The following is a 22,539-nucleotide window of genomic DNA, read 5'->3' on the forward strand; positions in this document are numbered from 1 at the left end:
AGAATATCCCTTTCATTTTTTCACCAGAAATAGAATTATATGATCATTTTCACTTGTATTATGTTGTTACTGATGTTGAAAGTGTTTCCATTCTCTCAATATAAATTACTCATTCATAAGTTGAGACTCTTGAAGCTTTTCTTACTATTTTTATGAGCCTTTTACATAAACTAATATAGATAAGAGTGTTCGATATTTGCTACAAATACTTTTGCTTAACTTGTTTTTCACTGTTTTGTTTTGATTGAATACATTTTTTATTATCTTAACAATTTGTGTGTAGTCCAGGTTGTTAAGAAAATCATCTACTTAATTTCTTGAGGTGAGAAAAAAGAGGCTCAGAAGCAGTTATCCTAGAGATCAAAATTCTGAAAACTACTGTCAGTCACCTTTGGTTCACGGGGGACTTCCTGGGAGAGACTCTCCTCACAGTGGTTGCAAGAGCATTGCCTCCTCTGTGAGGCATGCCTTGTAAAGGGTCTGGCATGCTGGAACACCTCACCAAACTACTTTTTTCTGGTAAACTCCCTATCAAGGAGCTATGCTCAAGATTCCCATTCCAGTGGACTGGGCAGAAGGTCAACTCTCTCCGCATTTGTTTTAATTCAGACACTTTAGGAGCTATGATATTCTATATTATAGACTTGAACCTTCCTTCATCTAGGAGGCACATCTTTCAACTTAGTTGACAGGTTAGCTGGGAGACACAAGCAGAGTAAGCTGAGCAGAAGCATATTTCTCAGTTTTCATTCTCTCTCATTTACTTGTTTGAATGACAACACCTCAGTTCATATGGAGTAAGTTTATAATAACGAATCTGAAATTCTCTAATTTCAAAATTCTCCAAGCAAGGCTTTAATAGTATGTAAACTGAGAACTTCCAAATGTTCAAGCTGGAATTAGAAAAGGCATACGAACCAGACGGCAAACTGCCAACATCTGTTGTATCATAGAAAAAGCAAGAGAGTTCCAGAAAAATATCTACTTCTGTTTCATTGCCTGTGCTAAAACCCTTGACTATGTGGATCACAACAAACTATGGAAAATTCTTCAAGAGATGGAAATACCACACTACTTACCTGCCTCCTGAGAAATCTATGTGCAGGTCAAGAAGCAACAGTTAGAACTGGACATGAAACAACAGACTGTTTCCAAATAGGGAAAGGAGTACGTCAAGGCTGTATATTGTCACCCTGCTTATTTAACTTATAAATAAGCACATCATATGAAATGCCAGGCTGGATGAAGCAAAAGCTGGAATTTAGACTGCTGGGAGAAATATCAATAACCTCAGATATGCAGATGATACCACCTTATGGCAGAAAGTGAAGAATTAAAGAGCCTCTTGATGAAAGTGAAAGAGGAGAGTGAAAAAGTTGGCTTAAAGCTCAATATTCAAAAAATGAAGATCATGCATCCGGTCCCATCACTTCATGGCAAATAGATGGAGAAACAATGGAAACAGTGACAGACATTATTTTCTTAGGCTCCAAAATCACTGCAGATGCTGACTACATCATGAAATTAAAAGACTCTTGCTCCTTGGAAGAAAAGCTGTGACCAACCTAGAAAGCATATTAAAAAGCAGAAACATTACTTTGCCAACAAAGGTCCATCTAGTCAAAGCTATGGTTTTTCTAGCAGTCATGTATGGATGTGAGAGTTAGACGATAAAGAAAGCTAAGCACTCAAGAATTGATGCTTTTGAACTGGAGAAGGCTCTTAAGAGTCCCTTGGACTGCAAGGAGATCAAACCAGTCCATCCTAAAGGAAATCAGTCCTGAATATTCATTGGAAGGACTGAAGCTGAAGCTTAAGCTCCAATAGTTTGGCCACTTGATGAAAAGAACTGACTCATTGGAAAAGACCCTGATGCTGGGCAAGATTGAAGGCAGGAGGAGAAGGGCATGACAGAGGATGAGATGGTTGCATGGCATCACTGACTCGATGGACATGAGTTTGAGCAGGCTCTGGGAGATGGTGATGGACAGAGAAGCCTGGTGTGCTGCAGTCCATGGGGTGGCAAAGAGTTGGACATGACTGAGCAACTGAACTGAATCTCCTGAATATTCCTTAGTAAGAGGATACCTGCACAGGGCTTCTACAACACATATTTCATTACCAGTTAAGGATCTTAATTCTTAAGTCTTTATTAGATGACATCTTCATCTAGACATATGCCTGCCATATGTGTCTCCATTTCTTTCCTTCAAGAGGGCAGCCATATTTAGTTAGTCTCTCAAGTGGTCATCTGTCTGTACATAATGACTATGTTCTAGGACAGCAATGTAGATGGATAACCACCAATGATCACTACCATCCCCTCCCCAAATTCAAACTAGTAGGCACATACTCTGCAAGCTACCTGTTTCTTATCATTACTAGTGACAAACATGATTTTATTCTTTCCTAAAACAATCTGGCTAGTTGTGGTATTAATAGAAAATATTGATCCAAATAACTAGCAGTCCAGTTCATTTGGGAGAAGAATCAACTTCAATGAGAGAATAGTTTTACTCCTGTGGTATGAAATAATATATAATCATATTAATTTAGTCCAGAAATAAGTTGAAATTATGTGTTCCCCCCCCCAATTTTCCCTAAATATACATCATGGACTATAATAACTTGCAGTTTTCCTCTGCCATGAAAGCAAAACTTTCTAACTGAAAACTTTAGAATCATATAACCTATATTTTATTGGCAGGGGCAGGGGATGTCTTAAATATGAAAATTCCAAACTGGCATTTTCTCCAGAATGAAGAGAGGGCTCCCTTTTCAGATGTGACCTTATCCTGAACTTCTTTGAAATAGCACAGTCAATTGTACTGTGAATGTATTTGACCTCATCAGTTTACTGAAATTTGAAGCCATATCTATATGGAGATATGGAGAGATATGTATCTATTATATACATTCAGATATTTATCAGTAATTATTGGGGAAATGATAGTCCAAAGCTTCAGATATTCAAAACCTCTTCCTACAAACACATGAATAATTGTTATTACTGATTGAAAATGCTCTACCTGTTATTATCAAGTCATGTGTGGGTCTTCTGTTCATAAGCAAAAACATTGGAAGATTAAAAATAAAGGCCATAATAACTAATGTTAAAGTCCCTAGAAGCGCACTGTTAGCCTTTATCCATTTTGGATACAGAAAAGAAAGTCAATTACCAATTTTATTTTAGGTAATTGCTATGGCCACAGTTACCAGGAGAAACAGAAATTCTTCAAAAGCAAACTCACAATAAAGACAGTGTTTTTTCCTTCAGTGAATTCCACAGATATGTTTTTGTCAATGGTCTCAACCAGCAGCTGTGCAATTTGCCATAGTCTGCCAACACATCCTTGCCAGAGCCAGTCTCAATTGCTCAAAGAGGAAAAAAAAAAAATAGAAATTTCTTCTGAACAAGAATATGAACCAGCAGGTCCCAACCTAGTGGAGAATGTTTGATGATCTCAACCTTTAAAGGGTCTAATTTTTTTTACGAAAGTGGTTTCATAAACTTTTAATATACATTTATCATTCATTTTGCTAGTGATATTTTAAAATAACTATTATACCAGTTTAGTCTATAAATCCAAATTTTGACAAGACAGAGAAGAAACAAGACCCTCTAACGGGAAAACATGTCCATCTTTGGTTGTGAATGCTCATACGCGTCATCCTATAGAGAATACCTTTTAGCAAGCACACTTGGCCCAAACATCTGTGCTCGATTTTGTTTTCCTGAACAAATCAATCCATTCAGGGACTATAAAACAAGAATTCATTTAAAAATGTATGTAAGAAAGACACATTTCTCTTTTTAAAAGCTCATTCATCCATGATGAAGCTATTAAAAGAAGGTTCAAGTTAGCAATAAAGAACAAGGGGTAATTGTGTGAATATCTGTGGTGGGAAGTTCCAGACGAGGGATGGTGGGGTTAGAATGATGGAGACCCGGTGACCAGACAGACCACAAAGATGTCCTCTGGGGGGCTTATATTAAAATAAACAAAGAGAAGGCGATCTACACAGATGTGCCAAAGATTCATGGTAAACAGCTGGCAAACATTCCAGTTAGTGAGAAAAGCATGGTGCTGGGGTTAAGAGACCTAGCTGAACACAGGTTGGCAGTGAACACAAGCAAGCAGCAAGCAACACACAGAAGCTGAGGAAGAAAAACAAAGTCAGAATCTGGGAAGTGGTGTGTACCAGGGGAGATGTGTTCAGGAGTAAATCTCTGACACCTGAAAGGGCCCTGCCTCTAGAGAAACTGCATGCATGCATGCTAAGTCACTTCAGTCGTGTCCGACTCTTTGCAACCCTATGGACTGTGGCTGGCCAGGCTCCTCTGTCCATAGGATTCTCCAGGCAAAAATATTGGAGTGGGTTGCCATATACTTCTCCAGGGAATCTTCCCAGCCCAAGGATTAAACTCACATCTCTTTATGTCGCTGCATTGACAAGTGGGTTCTTTACCACTAGTGCCACCTGGGAAGCCCAGAGAGCTTACGGCAACCGGAAGACTCACAAACCAAGAGTAAAGCACACGTGACTCTGCTTCTGAAGTTAAAGGGCTTTAAAAGGATTCTCAGAAATAGAAGGGGCATGTCTCCCTTGGCAATCCATGGCAGAACTTGCATAGGCTAAGGACTGCTGTTGCTAAGTCACTTCAATCGTGTCTGACTCTGTGCGACCCCATAGATGGCAGCCCACCAGGCTCCCCCATCCCTGGGATTCTCCAGGCAAGAACACTGGAGTGAGTTGCCATTTCCTTCTCCAACGCATGAAAGTGAAAAGTGAAAATGAAGTCGCTCAGTCGTATCCAACTCGTAGCAACCCCATGGACTGCAGCCTACCAGGCTCCTCCATCCATCCTCCGTCCATGGGATTTTCCAGGATTTTCCAGTGGGGTGCCATTGCCTTCTCCGGGGTAAGGACTAGCTAGCCATTATCAAATTACACAGTTGTATACACCCCTTCTGGAGAAGGCAATAGCACCCCACTCCAGTACTGTTGCCTGGAAAATCCCATGGATGGAAGAGCCTGGTAGGCTGCAGTCCATGGGGTCGATAAGAGTTGGACACGAGTGAGCAACTTCCCTTTCACTTTTCACTTTCATGCATTGGAGAAGGAAATGGCAACCCACTCCAGTGTTCTTGCCTGGAGAATCCCAGGGACAGCAGAGTCTGGTGGGCTGCCATCTATGGGGTCACACAGAATCAAACACAACTGAAGTGACTTAGCAGCAGCAGCAGCAGCAGACATTAAATGTCTAAAGAGTAGGAGGAAAGGGATTTCTTGGCTGAGGGAAAGATACTCGATTTTACCATCATTGGGATAGTAGCTCTGAAAGAGCAGCATCCATTTCCGTCTGAAACTGGATGGGCTTTAGAACCAACTGACCTGTGAACGATTTGATGCTTACAAATTAAAAAATAATAATAGAACCACCAGATTTAAATTCTTAAAGAATGAGACTAAATCAGCAATATAAAATGAGAAATTAAAGCAGAGACATTACTTTGCCAACAAAGGTCCATCTAGTCAAGGCTATGGTTTTTCCAGTGGTCATGTATGGATGTGAGAGTTGGACTGTGAAGAAAGCTGAGCACCGAAGAATTGATGCTTTTAAACTGTGGTGTTGCAGAAGACTCTTGAGAGTCCCTTGGACTGCAAGGAGATCCAACCAGTCCATTCTGAAGGAGATCAGCCCTGGGATTTCTTTGGAAGGAATGATGCTAAGGCTGAAACTCCAGTACTTTGGCCACCTCATGCGAAGAGTTGATTCATTGGAAAAGACTCTGATGCTGGGAGGGATTGGGGGCAGGAGGAGAAGGGGACCACAGAGGATGAGATGGCTGGATGGCATCACTGACTCGATGGACGTGAGTCCGAGTGAACTCCAGGAGTTGGTGATGGACAGGGAGGCCTGGCGTGCTGCGATTCATGGGGTCGCAAGGAGTCAGACACGACTGAGCAACTGAACTGAACTGAACTGAAATAGCAATTCCATGGATATAGTCATTTCCATGTGACCTAACATGTTTCTCTTACTTTTCCCAGGTACCAACAGAAAGAAATGGGAGGAACAAAGGTAAGATGTTCCAAATGGTCTTCCCTCAAGTTCTCCAACCTATCACTGGTGTTTAAGGAAGGTAGGGTCCTCTCAATTCCTCCAGAAGAGTGTCATCACCCCTGTGCAGACCATCTTACATGTGGCCCATGGGTGAGGACTCTCAGCCTCTTCTAATTTCTTCCCGTTTGTTTCCTTCTTCTGGCTGATGAGCCCTGAAGCAGCAGCTCTCTTGTGTGCTCACTCCTGCTCAGGGTTGCCAGAGGCCAATGGACACCAGGGGAAGGCTGTGCCAGCCTGTAGTATTGGTCTTCAGGTCATTAATTTCTTAAGCTTGAGGGCTCTACTAACTGCTCCCTAAGAGTGGCTTCTGTCACTCTAGAACCTTCTGGCACTATTTCTCATCATTGCGAGAAGTTGTTGAAAGTTACTGGTCTCATTGTTTCAAGGAGATTACTCTGACAAATAAACTGGGTTTTATTCACTCATTTCTGTAAGGCTTCTCACATGAGGATTAGGGCACAAGTCCTTTGGCATGCTGGTGGTAAGACGAGCCCACATGATATGCATTAAATATCATCAATGTGCTCTTTCTTCTGCCTTTCTGAGTACAAGATATTCACCCCTGTTTCCCCAAAGCATCCATTAGCCTCATGGGACATTTGGATGCTTTAAAGAAAAAGAGGAAGTTAATACTTGGCCTCAGAAATCAAAACAGACAGACTATTGTTCTGAGACTAGAATTTTCAGGTTCCACTGAGCCTTTGTTGTCCTTTGAGGTTATGAAAATACACTCAAGGGACTTGCTGTGCTGTGGAGGTGTGCTCCATCCGTGTCAAGTGAATGTGAAGAGGAGACATGATTTGGGGGAAACAAAAGCAATGCCCAACCTCTTCAGGCCTAGGAAATGTCTGGGAAGGAGAAGAGAACAGTGAGAGAAGGCGACAGAAGGCGTCTTCTGAGGCCCCCTCCACAGTGAAGAGGAGAGAACTTTTCAGAGAGGTGAGGGCAATGGGGAAGGCAGGGAAGGGCTCTGCCCACCCCACACTGAGAGCTCCAGAAAGATGTCACCTTGGAAACATCACCACACTGGCAGGTGGCTGCAGCAATTTGGCAAGGTTACGTGGTCAGGCAGAGGGAGGCCTGGAAGGTGAACTCTGTGGGGTCACTCGGGGCTGTGAAGCAACTGAGACTGTAGCAGGGGAGCTTGTCACACTGATTTGATTGCACGGGTTACTGAGCAGCCTGCAAGGCTCAAGGCTGACTGCGTTAGACCCTGCAACATCTCTACCCAAGCAGGAGCCAACATCAGGCTCATTTGCCAGGGAGGCCTGCTGAGCCCTGACCATGCTGGCAAAGACCCGCTCGTGAATCTGGCCTGCTGCACACTTCAGCTGCAGATGACAAGAGGAGCAGCAGACCAGCTGGGTGAGAGGCATTGTCCAAGAGCCTGCAAGTCAGACAGCGTGGAGCCTGAGGGCCCGGCCCTTCCCATTGACTTGAGGCTATGTGCTTGGCATCCCTTTCTCCATATGCTCAGATACTAATTTAGGGAGAGAAAGAGTAACTATTGATACCATGTGGCTTATTCTTACTGGTTTTGGAAGTTTTATTGTGTTTTTTTTTTTTTGAAAGATGGTAAATAGAATGAGCACCTTAATGTCAAAGATCATGTTTTTTTTTCACCTTTACATCTCTCCTAGTACCTGACCATGACTCTGCAGGTCAAAGAAGCCCAAAAAACAAACAAACAAACAAAAAACTTATAAATGAGAGATTAGTAAATAGGTGTTTTTAGATTTCAGTGGTTCACAATATCCTAGAAAGTAGCTCAGAGTATCTTCAAGCATAACCCTGTTTCCGCACTTCCCTAACTCAGTGCTCCAGAGACATAAATCACCTTGAGTAAGAAGAAACCATGTCTGTAAGACTGGGCTTCCAAACTTTAAGAATTTTTCTGTTTTCCAGTTGTTTTTATGTTAGAAGGAGGCAGTCACATCTAGTTTGTGAAACCCTGGCTACAAGAGATTTTCAGTCAACGCACAAAGGTTCACAGAGGCTGTCCCTTCCAAGAATAATCTCCCAGGGCCCCACTCAACAATAAATATTGCCCAACTTCCCTGTGCAGAAGTCAGCTTAAGGCCGCAGACACTAAGGAAATTGCCTCTATGTCCAGCCGGCTGACTTGGCAGACCGAGAGCCCACGTGCAGAGAGGGCCTGTTTCTTCTTGCTTTCCTCGTGCTTTTCCTGCTCTCCCAGCAGTAAGCCATGGCGAGTTACGGAAAAGCCTGGGAAGACTCTCTTTTTCCGCAGACCCGCTAATTTTTTTTTTTTTTTTATTTAATTAGTATACATGTGTTCCCCATCCTGAACCCTCCTCCCTCCTCCCTCCCCATACCATCCCTCTGGGTCGTCCCAGTGCACCAGCCCCAAGCATCCAGCATCGTGCATTGAACCTGGACTGGCATCTCGTTTCATACATGACATTTCACATGTTTCAATGCCATTCTCCCAAATCTTCCCACCCTCTCCCTCTCCCACAGAGTCCAAAAGACTGTTCTATACATCAGTGTCTCTTTTGCTGTCTCGTATACAGGGTTATCGTTACCATCTTTCTAAATTCCATATATATGCGTTAGTATACTGTATTGGTGTTTTTCCTTCTGGCTTACTTCACTCTGTATAATAGGCTCCAGTTTCATCCACCTCATTAGAACTGATTCAAATGTATTCTACTAATTATGAAGAACCAAAGTCTTTGCTTGAACTGTCAGGGCAGTCATGATGCTGACCTCTGCACACACTGCAAACATGGAACTTCTGTAAACCTCACTCTAAAAACGGTCTGGGGAGAGAGGCCTGGGTCTCCACTCACTCTGTTTCAGTTTGGCGCTCCTTCTCCAAGGAACAATAAAATAGCAGCCATTTTATCATCCATTGCCCTTGTCACCTAGTAGAATCCGAAGGAATGTTCTCCTTATAGTGTCGTAGAAAGAGCAACAAAATAACCCATTTGTTATCGTAAAAGGACAGACTTCACTTGTGATTCCAGTATGAATAAAGTTACTGGGTTTCCTGCATGCTATGCTATGCTAAGTCACTTCAGTCGTGTCTGACTCTGTGTGACCCCATAGATGGCAGCCCACCAGGCTCCGCCGTCCCTGGGATTCTCCAGGCAAGAACACAGGAGTGGGTTGCCATTTCCTTCTCCAATGCATGAAAGGGAAAAGAGAAAGTGAAGTCGCTCAGTCATGTCTGACTCTTATCGACCCCATGGACTGCAGCCTACCAGGCTCCTCCGTCCATGGGATTTTCCAGGCAAGAGTACTGGAGTGGGGTGCCATTGCCCTCTCCGGGTTTCCTGCATAACCTGGACCAAATCCCTTTAATTTTCTGGGTCTGAATTTCTATTCTGAAAAAAAGAAAGGGGGAGGGGGGCGGGGCCAGGGGAGACTTTGTTATGTTTGAAATTCTGTCATACAGCATAGTTTTAAAAGTATTAATGGGATATAAATCTTGACACTTTGGCCTGAGTTATACTTTTTTTCCAGAATATCTTAGGTGATATTCTAAATTCTGTTTCTTGAATTGATTAGCTTAAATTATTCTATATACAAAGAACTTTCCTTCACAAGCTATTTGGATACCTTAAGATAAAATTAACACAGGAAGCATAGGATAAATATTTCTTTCCCATTATAATACATTGCCTTATCAAAGCCAGAAGAGCTATGATTTATGCCTGGAGTTATTCATTTGTGATTTTCTCTTTGGAAGTCTGAGTAGCTATCTCTCCTAGGTAACTGTGTTTTTATGCTAAAGGAAACAGCTGGTAGTATCAGCTGAAATCAAGTATTTGCTGGAACATGCCTTGGTCCATTTACTAATTTCTGAATTTTTTTTTTAAAGATGCTAAGAGTCGGACACGACTGAGCGACTTCACTTTCACTTTCACTTTATTAATCAAAAGGCTCTCATACTATATAATCTTCATTCCTGGCCATAAAAGTATATATAAATAACCTAGGTAATTTCAATAAGAGAAATGACATATTTGTTAATGAAGAAATAGCAATGTCAGTGAGATATTGAGATGCCACCTCAAAAACTGACTGGTGTTAAGAAATGCCGTGAAAAAGAGCTTTGCCATACAAATTCAGAAGTATATGCACAAAGTGATCAAACACAGTTGTTCCACAATTTGCACTGAGTGTACAAAATGTATATTGATGTTTTCTGAAACTGTATCATAGAGGTAGGACATATTTTTAGATATTTTAACAAAAGCATGCTATTTACATTTTTGGAAATATTAGCTTCTTATGTACTCTAGATTCTGCTCTACTAACAATAATTACTTGAATTTACTGAGTTCTCAAGAATATCGATTGGCAATATTCTACACCTACACTTGGGTTAAACAAGTGCAAATATCTAACAGATCAACAAAGAATACGACATGTGGAACTATTACTTTTCCAGTTACAGGTGATTATGTTCAGAAAAGAATGCAATAATTCCTTTAATGTTCACTCTACTTAAATGTCCATTTTTTCACCTTTGTCTCTTGCCAGAAGCACAATAATTATTCCAGACCTGGGCTGTGTAATAAACGTCTGGGAATAGTTTACTTGCTTGAGCTGTTTCTCATACTAAGACATAGACCATGTGATATTCTGCCATCTGGGGCCTATATATGTAACTTCTAGTTCTCCACCAGAGTTACTCACATGTTCTGAAATACAGTAATGCAAATAATAAGATGTCATTTCACCTTTGGCTCAACCTGTAATTCAAAAAGCCTAAGGAGGCCAATTAAACTGCTCATTTAAAGTAGAATTGAAAAAAATGTTATGTTGGAAAATAATGCAGAGAGTCCATTTGTATTTTAAGTTTCTAAAACTATTACCAAAATATTAGGAGTTTACAGCTTGATGGTAATCCTATGACAAAAACGAAATAGAAGAAGGGGATTTAGGAATCAAATGATCACATTTTAACATGTAACCAGGGAGGGTGATGAAAGCATATTAAGAATTTTTAAAAAAAAAGTCAAATGCTAACAGATGTGGAATATTACACAAAGCACTAACCCAGTAGGTATCCATGTAGAAAAGAATCATGGGAATGAAAAACTAAAAGGCGTTAGCATTCAGAGGTTGCTTTAAGTCTGTTTCCAAGTATACTGAGCTTTGCTGAATTTGCTGAGAAATTTGCATTGTCCTGCCTGACCTAATGCCTGGTAAATAAGTCTTGATGTAGAGATAAGTGCTCGGCCCTGTGGGTGGAAGTATGGACTGGAAATAACAGGGGAGACATTCCAAGTGCTGGAGCATGCATCACTGTATACATTATATTACACAGTGGACGCTTGAAAATAAGAAGGTTGATTCTTCCGGATGCTTCTCTGTGGGTAGCAGTCCTCAGAATGGACTTCCTAGAGTTTCTCCCCTGACGCTCACCCCAGGTCTGGGCTGAACATGCCTGTACAGAATCTAACAAGAGTTTCTCCCCTGACGCTCACCCCAGGTCCAGACTGAACATGCCTGTACAGAATCTAACAAGCAGGTGATTTCCTTGGACTTTGTACCTGGTTTTTCCAGTTAGTCAGCAGAGCTCTCACAATTTCGTCCTCACAGAGTCTGCCTCTGTTCTTCCAGAAGTTGCTGTGACCCACAGGGATGTCAGGTGATCTGCCCCAGCCTCACTCGCCAGCTCAGTCACGGGCATGCTATTATCCTCCAGCTACTGTGAATTTCTGCCAGTCTCTTCCCTGCTCCCTGCCTTTCCCTCTGCCTGAAATGTTTCTTCCCTGGGTTCTTTGTGGGTTTGAGTTGATTTCGTTCTTCAGATCTCAGCTTAAATACAAGTCTTCAGAGAAAGTTCTCCTGAACCCTCAGTAGAAAGGACCCATCTCTGTTATTAATAGTGTTACTTCCCTGATGGTGGCTTGGTTTACTTGTTGGCTGTTGGGTTTCCTCACTGAAATGCAAAGTGGGCAGGGAAATGTTCTGTCTTACTTATTATAGCATCCTTAATGCCTAGTCCTGCACAAACCCAAAGTAATGTTAAATAAGTGAATGAAGAGAGGAATAAAAGGTTTTGTAGTGAAATGGAAAGATGAAAGGAGTTGAGAAACATGTGGACCCAGTGAAGGAGAGGAGAGAGTTAGGAGGAGAGCTTGTATGTTTCCTGTGGGTCATTTTAAAAATTCTTCATTTTCCCCCAAGCCTAAATGGCAAGGTAAAGGTGTCTACTGGCATATCCTGGGATTCTTTGGGAATGTAATTATGGAATTTGACCTTAGAAAGAAAGCAAAACTCAGAGGGGCACATTCAAAAGAACACAAAAGCAAGAGTCTTCAAATATTCAGTAGGAGCCTCTCTATTCACTCATAGACTGGTTACCTTAACCACCTACCCTGTTTCCAAAGTAGGAAATTCAGCTCAAAGATTAAAGCTTAAACATCTTAAGGATGCTAAATGATTAATGAAAATGGCAAATGAACATGTGTACACCCATGGTGGATTCATGTTGATGTATGGCAAAACCAATACAATATTGTAAAGTAAAAAAAAAAAAAAAAAAAAATTAGAACGAGGTTAGAAGGAAGGAAAAAGCAAAAAGTAAAAAAAGAAAAAGAATGCTTATTGTATCCATATTATTAAGCCTTTGGGAACAGGGTAAGATTAGAGATGTCTATGTGAGAAAGTGAGTAAGAGTGAGCCAGGGCCAAAATGTAGCTGAGGATACCCCCGTGGCGTTGTGTACTCAGATCCCCTCTGTTGCAGAACACCCCCCACCACCCTGTCGGTTGATTCAGGAGTTCAGTGACCTTCAGCTGAGCTGAAGTCGGTTTCTTTTTAAAACAAAGTACCAGGAGAAAGGATGTTTCCACTGCCAGTGCAGACAGAGCAGCTTTTTCCTGATGTCTATTAAGTGGAACTTGAACTGTAAAACAACAGCCGCAAGAAGAGAGTAGGCAACTTAAGCGTTTTCCCATAAGTACAGGGCTCTCGCTTGTGCGGGCCAAGGGCTCCATGTCAGTCTGCATCGAGCAGCTTGCTGAAACCCGCCAAGCTGACAGCTGTGGCTGGCCTGGAGCCCACCATGGACCTGAGGAGAATCATACTCCCCTGCTTCATGTGGGGCTTTAAATAACGCTGAATCATCACTTTGGAGTTACAGAATGTGTCAGCCCAGGGAGGGCTGAGGTCATTGCTTGAGATCTTCTTGGGCTGGACGGGAATAGAGGCCTTCAGAAGATATGTGAAGCAAGCCACACACTGTATGACTTCAGTTCACCAACTTGAATTATCTTCCTATTTTCTATGCAGAAGATGGATAGTGGGATTTTCCAAAATTATTTTTGCTTTTTCTGATGATTTCAGAAAGTTTAACTTTCTGAAATAACTTTCCAGACCTTGTAAAATATGTCTAAAATAATGCTTTCTGAAGAGATCCTAGAGGTCTCCTAGAACCAGCGTTTCTGTGGTCCTGAATATCTCAGGGCATACAGGGCTCAAGGGTAATTAGCAAGAACCTTCTATTCTCTTCCCCTGTGCTCCAAGGTGGGGGCAGAATTTCAAGAAATAGATTCAACATGTATTTTCACAAATGAGATTTGGCAACCAGAAAAAGATGAGGCCGTAGCTTTTTAGAATACCCAAATAGTGTAATTACAAAGATTTTCTGGGATGTAACTCCCAGAGATGCATCTTCCCCTTTGACAAAGGGTGAAACACATATGGGCTTCTCTGGTGGCTCAGAATGTAAAGAATATGCCTGCAATACAGGAGACTTGGGGTTGACCCTTGGCTCAGGAAGATCTCCTGGAGAAGGGAATGGCAACTCACTCCAATGTTCTTGCCTGTAGAATTCCATGGACAGTAGCCTGGTGGGCTACAGTCCTTGGGGTCAGAAAGACTCAGACGTGACTGAGTCAGTAACATTTTCACTTAAGCATATATAATAATTCGCTATACATAAAGACTCTGTGTCATCAGAAACGACTTAGGAAGCGGTGGGAGGTTGTATGTGGCAGTATATTAAACACTTCTCAAATACATAAACAGCTGGGTCTTTTTTCATATGCAAGTAATTTAAGTTTTCTGTTAGTCATCTCATGAAATGCAGAAGAAAATGGAAATTACAGAAGTGACACGAAACACTTTATGGATACATCTAAGAGACTGGATTGCATTCTAATGATGTGTATTTTGTTATAGACTGGTTCTTTGAAAACTGGCAAACTATATCTGTTTTTAACAGAGATACAAATGGACCAGAATGATACAGTCTCTTTCTATTTCTTTTTATCATTCATTTATTAAGTATCTGTTGGCCTCTGCTTTATGCCAGGATGTCTGCTAAGGACTAGATGTATAAAAGTCAAGAGAAGACAAACAAAATCCGTGCCTTCCTGCAGTTCATTATTAGAGGAAGCAGGCTAATTTGCATATTTAATTATGTAACTATGCCTATGAAAGTGCCCCCTAAAAGAAATGAATGGCACTAAAGGAACTTGTTACACGATGTCATGACTTCATCCAGGAGGTCAAATGAGGGTTCTCTAATGTAATATTAGTCTGAGTTTGAAGGATACATAGTATTAGATAAAGAAGAAGAGAATTTCAGGCAAAGCAAAAGCATGTGCCAAAGACTTAGGATGGGAAGAAGCTTAGCAAATTTAATAACTGAAAGAGAGGCAAATGGGCTGGAGCATCAATAATCAGGAGAGTGACAGGAGGTGAAGGTACTAATATAAGCAGGATCTTGCTGATTGTGAAAAATTTGGGACTTTTATCTTAGTTAATGAAAAGCTTTTGATGTATTTGATACATTGGAATGCTATGATCAGAAATGCATTTTTAAAAATCCGTGTATTTTCTATTAAAAAAAAAATTGAAGAAGGGAGCAAGGATGTATGTAGAGCAATGCATTCAGCATTCTCTCTCAGAAGAGAGAATAGTCGCATGAACTTGGGTGGTAGTAGCAATGGAAATGAGGTGGCTCTGTATTAAAATGAAGAATAGTTGATACCTGGCACGTTGTGGACCTCAGTAATATTTGTTGAAAAACTGATTAGTTTTACATTTAGGAAGAGAAAAGAATCAAGTGTACCACTTACATTGCTTCAGTTGAGAATGTATTATACGTAAAGCTGATTTCTAAAGTGTTGTTCACTGCTATGTCCTGAGTCGCTCAATCGTGTCCAACTCTTTGCATCCCCATGGACCGTAGCCCTCCAGGCTCCTTTGTCCTTCTCTAGGCAAGAATACTGGAGTGGGTTGTCATGCCTTCCTCCAAATTGTTCACAGAGCCAGGAGCATTAGCAACACTGGAGAGCTTGCTACAACTAGGCTCTCCAGCCCACCCAGATCTACTACAAATGGGGCTGCTAATGAGATCCCCAGTAGATCTGTATGCACCTTGAATTTTGAACTTTGAGAAGAAATGTTCCAATGTATGTGACACTGGAGCTGAAACATACATAATCTTAAAAGAGCAGGTTAGAATCAAAACCAAAAGAAAAAGTGCAGGAACATATTTAAATTATGCATGAATAAAATAATAAGCACCTATTCAAGATGGGCTTGAGTACATAATTAGGTGAGACTTGTTATGGAAACTCTTCATTTTAGTAAACAAAATTTCAAATTCCCAAGCATTATGATAAGACAGTGCTGGCCATGACTATTTCTCTGCCTATATAACAATAACAAATAATAACTAGGGACTTCCCTGGTGGTCCGGTGGTTAGGGCTTCACCTTCCAGTGCAGGGGCGTGTAGGTTAGATCCTTGGCTGGGGACCTAAGATCCCACATGCCTCTTGGCCAAAAGAACAAAACATAAAATAGAAACAATGTTGTATGTAACAAATTCAGCAAAGACTTAAAAAAAAAGAAGTATACATCAGAAAAATCTTAAAAAAATAATAGCCATAATAGAAATAGTAGTTATGACAATAATTAAGACTTGCATTGTATAGTTACTCAGTTCTTGCTTTTATATGCTTTTGCTGTTAGAGAAATTTAAGTTAAAGGGAGAACCCTTAACAGTATGGGGAGAAATGGCCTCGTATGTTATGGTGTGCACAGGAAAATACTGAAATTCTTCTCTACTACCATGTATTTTGACAGGGGTTCATTTTTCTGAAAAGCAAAGGAAATGGCAGCCCACTCCAGTATTCTTGTCTGGAGAATCCCATGGACAGAGGAGCCAGGTGGGCTATAGTCCATGGGGTTGCAAAGAGTCGGACACAACTGAAATAACTTAGCAATAGCAGCAAGATCTGTACTACAGCTCTACATAATAACTTCATAAAATCTGTATGCCCTGTGTACACAAAAAAGTCATATTAGTTATTTCTATAGAGTAAACACAGAAATACCAAAATACAGAGAAGAACTGGGTTTGATGTACCATTACGAATCCTAATAAAAAGAAAATGCCAAAAATTGTTCTAAGCCACATTCTAATTGGAAGTACGATGCAACCAAGTTTACAAGGCTGCTTACCATTAAGTACTAGAGCAGTCCCATATACCCCAAAAGCACAGCGGGCAGGGGCGGGAAACCACAGTATCTCATGTAGCCTTCATATATTGCCAAAAACAGACAAGGTTCAGTTGTGCTCAGTGGCTCCTGAGGTTACAGAACATCATTCTTTTCTCAAGTTCCAGCTGGCAGTGACTTTCCCATCCTCTCATCTACTCCCTTGTGTTTATTTTATATTCATGAGCAGGACAGCAGAGTTACCGAATCGGCCTGTGCAATCTTGCAATTATTGTTTTGAGAAGAATGCACATGACAATTAGAGCAACAATTGAATAATTCAAAGCAGTCATTTAGTATTAATATCATGTGTGCATAACTTGATGAGGGGACAGAGAGGAGGCACAAGAATGTTACAAGGCTGAAAAATCTGACCTTCAGGAAAGAATGAAAAAAAGTGGCTTGTTTGACCTTGGAAACAGGAAACTAGGGAGAAATTAGAAGCCTAAGAATATATGAGACAGGCTGTAAAGGGAGAGGTTCTGTGACCTGTCAAGAGGGCAACAAAGGAACACGGTGGAAATGAGCTCTAACGATCGTAACAGAAGCTGAGGATAAACCTTCAAGGGATTAGAGGGCCCTAGGGTTGCGGTGGATAGCACATGGCTTTGGACTGATATTCCTGGATTTAAATCCTGGCTCTGCCAGGTTAGAAAAAAAAAATCTGACCAGAAAACTCTATTTGGATGGAAACTGTGTACTGCTGTTTTTATAATGGTTTAGAGAGGGTTAGCACATGAAAGATGGGAATTAGATTATCTGACTCCTCTTGTAGTGGAAGGTTGGAACACATAATTTTAATCTGTTCTTTGTTTCACATTGATTCTGAAAATTTCTTGGTACATTCATTTCTTTCTAATTTATTGTCTTTTTTTTTTTTCCTAAGAACACGATCTCTGAAGTCACACAGTCTGAGTCTGAAGCCTGTGTTTGAACATTTACTTATTATTCATTCTCTTGAAGTCTCTAGTCTCACACTTATAAAAATAGAAACAATAAAAGTACATACCTTGCATGATTTTTTGAAGAATTAAACAACACCTTTCAGACTGATTGGCATATAGTAAACTCTCAATAAAGGTAAGCTCTCTTTACAATTATGCCTGGCTGGTGTCCAGCACTACTTAAGCTCCATGAAGGAATTGAAGATGAACCAGATATGTGTATGAACTGATGTGTATGAACTTTTGGAATCAAGTAGGGGAAATAAGACAGGGATTAAAATGAACATAAATAAAAAGGAACAAATCTGCCTCAAAAAAAGACATAGATAGGGCATTTAAATAAGAGAACTGACTTTAAAGGAGTGAAGGGGAAGTTTCTGGAGAAGGCGGTATTTGAACTGAATTTAGAAACACATAAAGAGTATGACCATCTGGAGATGGGGGAGCCTGGTGTGATGGGAGAAGAGTGATGTATCTCATTCCTAGCTAAGAGGACAGAGCAGGCTTTTTTGCAAGGTTTTCAGATTCTAGTGCTGACTTTAGAGATTTATTTCAACAGATTTTCCCTCCTAAGATATTCTAAAACATTAGTCACTCTTAGTCCCTCAGCTGTGTCCGGCTCGGCGACCCCATGGACTGTAGCCTGCCAGGCTCCTCTGTCCATGGGATTCTCCAGGCGAGAATACTGGAGTGGGTTGCCATTCCCTTCTCCAGGGATTGAACCCACTACTCCTGCATTGCAGGAAGATTCTTTACTCTCTGAGCCTCAGGATAATCTGCTAAATTTTCAGCAGTCAATCACACACCAGCCTCAAAAGCAGTGAGACACCGTTTGTTCAGAAGTAACAATCATTTCAATGGAATACCTCAAAGAGAGCACTACAGCCCTCATGAGTTTTTATTGTTATTCCATTATTGAATTTACTTCCAAGTTTTATCATTTAATCATCTGCATTGTGCAAGAACAGTAGTTTATTCATGATTGTTAAAAGAAGAAAAACCTCAAATATTCAAAAAAAGCCTTTTTAGCTTCTAACCAGATACAAAATTCAAAGTGTCTTTTTTTTTTTTGGAACTGATGTCCCATTTCACACTTTGACTCCATTAAAATTATAGATGATCATGAACACCAGCAAATTAAAGATGTTAGAGAAGAATAGATTCATTTTCTGAGACACACAGAATTTTGGGGGATTTTAAAATATTTAATACTAGAGGGAAACATTCTTGGCAAAATGTATTCTTGATTTTCCTTCAGGCAGTTAGTTTGGGAACTTTTACATAATTGTAAGGGACTAACTCCCAGACATAATTTTTTTTTTCTCTTCTTCTTCTACATACAACTTTTAAAAATACACATTTATATAAATATAAACCTGTTACACTTGTGCATTCCAGAAAAAATCCTATTTGTGTAGCATGGGCATTTAAGTCCTTAACCAAGGGCACTGTATTTTCTGAAATGTTGCTGATTTTTAGCTTGTCAGAAAATTAGGTACAAGGAGGGAAGGATGGCATCACTTCACCAGTGGGACCCAATCGATTCAGATAGGCTGAGAGAGAAACAGAGCAGGTACAGATGAAGTAGCCCACTTGGGGAACACTCACATGCTCCGCCCAGGTGTCCTCACGAGTCACAGGTGCTTTCCCAATCCACGTGTGATCAGCAAACGAACTAAGGTTCTCAGTGAAGCTTTAACTTTGGCAGTAAGCAATGGCATTCCCTTGTCTCTGGAATGAAGTTTCTTCTGAGTTATGGTATCACAATCACATTTGCTATGACAAAAATCAGATGTACAATTTCATCAGAACCAACAGGAACTGAATCTAATTTGATGCAGAATCCCCTAATTGAGTTCTATTGCAATTGATGATTTTATAACACCCTTTCTTCTTACTACTTTTGAGACAAAATCTCATTTTCTTTTCTTTTTAGTAAAGGAAGAGGTTCAGAGAATTTCTTAAATTTTCTTTCTTAAAAAGATAATGTGCATAAGAGAACGGAGTTGTGGACACCTCGGGGAAGGGAGAGTGGGGTAAATTGAGAAAGCAGCATTGATGTATATGCGCTACCGTGTATAAAACAGATAGCTAGTGGGAAGTTGCCATATAACACAGGGAGCCCAGCCTGGTGATCTGTGAGGACCTAGACTGGGGGGATGGGAGGGAGGCTCAGGAAGGAAGGGATATGTGTATTCTTATGGCTGATTCAGCAGCCGAAAGAATACAGCAGACACCAATACATTGTAAAGCAATCACCCTCTAATTAAAATAAGTAAAGGAAAATATTTTTTAAAAAAGATAACGTGCAGATTTTTGAGGAATATCATTTCTTGGGAAACACATTTTATTGTAAACATGAAAAAAATACTTGTATGAGGCCGGACTGTGTACTGTGGGAAATGGAGGGTCCTGCCCCATGTGTCTACCATATGAGGTGAGAGTGAGGGCTGTGGTCTCCATACACACTTATCCACACATTAAAAGTGATAGCTACATCTGCACTCACATTTTCTAAAGAAAACCACATTGAGACTCATCAGACTGTAGCAGCATTCCGAGGTTTATCTATCTTGGGTGAGGACAAAACTCTTCACTGGGGACTTCATTTTATGAAAATATCAATGAATTCTAATTTCTAGGTCATGAGAAATGCCAAGTACTCAGAAAGGAATGCTTTGCTTGTGTGTGTCAAAGAAAAGACACAACAGTGTGTTTTTTCTTTTTTCATCGTTACAGGGAGACATTGTAGGCAGTGGAGAGAATGTGAACCTTGGAGGCAGAAATCGCTAGGTTTGAACCCCCAGGCTGCTATTTACAAGAGTCCTGGTCTTGAGGAAGTTATTTGTTTATCTGAGTTTCAGTTTTTTAAAAACATAAAGTATAAATAACAACGCATATCTTGAATGCTAATTGTGATAATAGACAAGATTATCTGTGCATTTAAAGTGGTTCTAGATGTCACAAAACCATAAGCACTGTGGTGTCTCATTAATCATAACAATGTAGATTTCAGTGTCTCCCACCCAGTCCCTTATAATGGGAGGATTTAGTTTATCCCAGTCTCACCTGGTTACTTCTTGACATTTCCACGGATATCTCCCCGACAATATCTGACACCCCAATGCTCTCCTCATCAGTATCCTCTGAACCAGTATCCTTTCCCATGTCTGTGCTGTTTATGCCCTCATAGGAAGGCCAGCAATTGTGCTGAGAATGTTGGTTTTCAGTGCTGCCCAAACAGAATCCTCCAAGGTATCTGGGCCACTGTTTTCCCCTGAGTCCTCACCGCACCGAAACCAGGATGCAATTCACTCAGAAGTGAGAAGAGCGTCTTGCTCTTACTCTGTGTCATTTCACCCGCGTCCTCAAAACTGCTTTGCCATCCTGGTCTTCAGAGTCACAAAACCAGTTTCTTCACTTTTTGCCTGCAGGATCTTTCCCCATAAGACTCAGAGGGATGGACTCAGGCCACAGAGGCCAGCTGTGTGATCTTGAGCAAGTTTCTTAACCTTTCTCTGCCTCAGTATCCTGCTGTATTAAATAGGTATTGTCATAAGGTCTGCTTATACGGTTGTTGTCATAACCAAGTGCATTGATGTACACAAAATGCACATTGTAAAGTACTGCATAAGTGCCAACAGTTATTAGAACTTTTATTGTTCTCAGAATCGTTCTACAGTGTAGACCCTGGGAATATGAAGAAATTACTGGAAGAGGTTAAATGATGACTCAAGCTATTTAATTGGAATAGTAAAAGGAGATGTGATTTATATTGTACCTCAAACTGGTACAGTTATCTCCAATTAATTAGAAGATACAGTTTCAAGAATTGAAGTATTATAGGAATATAGGAGGAAAATTAATTTGTTCTGGAGATGCTTAAAGAAGGGAGAGGACTCAAGTTGGAGTTAGTGTTTCCAAAGACTTAAAAAAAGTAGAATGATTAAAAAGGAGGGATGAGAAGGTAAAGCTTGACTGACAGCAAGTCATAGAAACAGGCTTGCAAACCAAGCACACTTGAGAACGGTGAGTGGCACACAGGGAGATGGGAGTGAGACAAGAGTGAGATCTCTAGCTTGAAAAGCTAGCAGGGATTGCAGATGATACTGAGTGATGTGCTCAAAAGTTTAGATTTAATTTTAGGGAAAAGAGGAAACAAAGTTTTTTGGAAAAGAGGCCTTGACCATTTTAATATTTTCAAACAATGCCCACTTTCAGCCATGGAAAACCCTAAAATTGCCTTTTAGGATCTAAATATACATGGTTTATTTTATTTATACGTCCTATTAGATTATAGGATCTAAATATGCATTCTTTAAATTACCTTTCTGGTGGTAGGACTTACTTTACAATTTCTTAACATAGAAATTTTTTCAAATAGTATGTTTCATTGCATTTTACTCTTATTATTTTGCAAACATAATTACCACTCTGCCAAAGTGCTGATGTTAGTGATAACAAGCAAAGAACCCATGAACTTAATAAATTTGAGATAAAGATGGGAATCATTAGGCTAACTCATTAGACCTAAACTTGCTGACTACATGAATAATTAGGAGAGAAGAGAATAAAGTCAAAAAACATGTATGACATATTAGTTCTACATTTTTAAAGTCTGTGTCTAAAATGTGAACTGCAATTAGGAGTTTGGAATCAATTTTTAGTCTTCCAGAAAGAGAGTTTTTCTTATAATGCATAATTCCTTTCATGGCATGCATATATTTGTCTTTGATAAGTATTCAAGAATATTATTCTGCAAGAAAACAGGGCACTATTTGAGACTGATAACTTGGCTAGCTAAATGGGTAAGGGAGGAAGCAATTTGGATAAGGGAGGAAGCCTTTGTTAATATCCAAATTAAAGACGATGGAGATCTAAGTCAAAGACAAAGAGAATGAAAAGAGGTTCTATAGTAGCTGCTCAAAGACAAAGAAAAGAAGGCCAGAAAGAAAAGGAGTTGAGACGAT

At 40.4% G+C, this 22,539-nt stretch overlaps 1 long non-coding RNA gene across 1 annotated transcript in view; it reads left to right on the forward strand.

Annotated features, from left to right (window-relative positions):
* The window catches only part of LOC139186952 (uncharacterized), a 264,026-nt gene that overhangs the window by 20,989 nt on the left and 220,498 nt on the right, over positions 1 to 22,539 (forward strand). The window contains exon 2 of the long non-coding RNA XR_011570640.1: positions 6,058 to 6,088. This is a non-coding gene — a long non-coding RNA (uncharacterized lncRNA). The remainder of the gene's footprint in view (positions 1 to 6,057; positions 6,089 to 22,539) is intronic.

This window comes from Bos indicus, chromosome 14 (genome assembly GCF_029378745.1).
Source record: "Bos indicus isolate NIAB-ARS_2022 breed Sahiwal x Tharparkar chromosome 14, NIAB-ARS_B.indTharparkar_mat_pri_1.0, whole genome shotgun sequence".
Taxonomy (NCBI): domain Eukaryota; kingdom Metazoa; phylum Chordata; class Mammalia; order Artiodactyla; family Bovidae; genus Bos; species Bos indicus.